This window comes from Physeter macrocephalus, chromosome 4 (genome assembly GCF_002837175.3).
Source record: "Physeter macrocephalus isolate SW-GA chromosome 4, ASM283717v5, whole genome shotgun sequence".
Lineage (NCBI taxonomy): Eukaryota > Metazoa > Chordata > Mammalia > Artiodactyla > Physeteridae > Physeter > Physeter macrocephalus.
The window spans coordinates 53,764,075-53,765,693 of record NC_041217.1 but is presented as its reverse complement, the minus strand read 5'-3'; the positions used below and the strand labels follow the sequence as shown (position 1 = coordinate 53,765,693).

General features: G+C 47.1%; 1 long non-coding RNA gene across 1 annotated transcript in view; it reads right to left on the bottom strand.

The window, feature by feature from the left end:
• Window positions 1-1,042, bottom strand: part of LOC114486157 (uncharacterized) — an 11,916-nt gene extending 10,874 nt beyond the window's left edge. The window contains exon 1 of the long non-coding RNA XR_003679442.2: window positions 193-1,042. This is a non-coding gene — a long non-coding RNA (uncharacterized lncRNA). The remainder of the gene's footprint in view (window positions 1-192) is intronic.
• Between the last annotated feature and the right edge of the window lie 577 nt (window positions 1,043-1,619).

Below are 1,619 nucleotides of genomic sequence, written 5' to 3'. Positions count from 1 at the left end.
CGTTGCGGAGCACAGGCTCCGGACCCGCAGGCCCAGCGGCCATGGCTCACGGGCCCAGCCGCTCCGCGGCATGTGGGATCCTCCCAGACCGGGGCACGAACCCGCATCTCCTGCATCGGCAGGCGGACTCTCAACCACTGCACCACCAGGGAAGCCCCCCCTTCTTTTTTGATCTGAAAAATACCTACTTACCTTTCAAGTCTCCATCTAGAGGTCATCTCTGTGAGATTTACTCCAGGTCTCTCAGGCCTTTTGCCCCATCTTATTTTATGCTTTCACAGATCTGTAATATTCTTGAGGTAGAGAACGATCCTAATTGTCTCTGAATCCCTGGTACATAGCACAGGACCTTATAGGTTCTTAATAAAGGTTATTGAATGAAGATGACCTTCAGTTTAGCCTAGACATTGCTTCTCTATTGGCACTTTAGTCTGCTACATTTTAAAAGGATATGTTCAGCTTTCTTAATTCAATTTTTGCTTTGTCTATTTTATTTTATTTTATTTTTTTTGTGGTACGCGGGCCTCTCACTGTTGTGGCCTCTCCCGTTGCGGAGCACAGGCTCCGGACGCGCAGGCTCAGCGGCCATGGCTCACGGGCCCAGCCGCTCCGTGGCATGTGGGATCTTCCCGGACCGGGGCACGAACCCGTGTCCCCTGCATCGGCAGGCGGACTCTCAACCACTGCGCCACCAGGGAAGCCCTGCTTTGTCTATTTTAATATCATTGGACACATGTCCTTTCCAAATAGCATAGTTCAAGGATGGCTTCTAACTTTATGCCTCCATGCATAAAATCTGCCTGGTGCAGGTTTGTATAAAACTTTCATCTTTTTTAGACTTAACCTCAGTTCACACTGCTGCACTAAATAATACATTTGAAATTAATGTGTGTCTTTTTGACTGTTGCCTTTTATGAGGACAAAACCCAACTTATAACCATTCTTGAATGACAATCACAAGAACTTCTCAAAATGTACAAGGCACTCATTTCAGTGTAACCTACTTGAGCAAGGGTCTGTAAAACAGACTGACAGCATGACAAGACACACCTTCACTTCCCAGGTGATGAGAGATAGATTCCATTAGGTACTTTTTTTTTTTTTTTTTTTTTTTTTTTTTTGTGGTATGCGGGCCTTCCTCTGTTGTGGCCTCTCCCGTTTCGGAGCCCAGTCTCCGGACTTGCAGGCTCAGCGGCCATGCCTCACCGGCCCAGCCTCTTCGCGGTATGTGGGATCTTTCCTGACGGGGCACGAAGCCGTGTCCCCTGCATCGGCAGGTGGGCAGGCGGACGCGCAACCACTGCGCCACCAGGGAAGCCCCCATTAGGTACTTTTAACTCGGGCACAATCAGCTTGACTGTGATGGAGTTACTGACCTTCAATGCAGCCAAATCCACATTGGTTACACATTGCCATGCTTTAGATGGCAAGAAACAGAGTGAGCCTTAGATGACCTCAAATGGTAGGGAGGCAGTTTGGCAACATCTATTAAAATTTTAAGTGTGCATTCCTTTGACCCTCCAAATTCTACTTTTAGGAATTTATGATACAGAAATATTTACATAAATACATAAACATGTGTGGAAAAGGGTGGCTTTTGGATTTGTATTGCGGTTTTT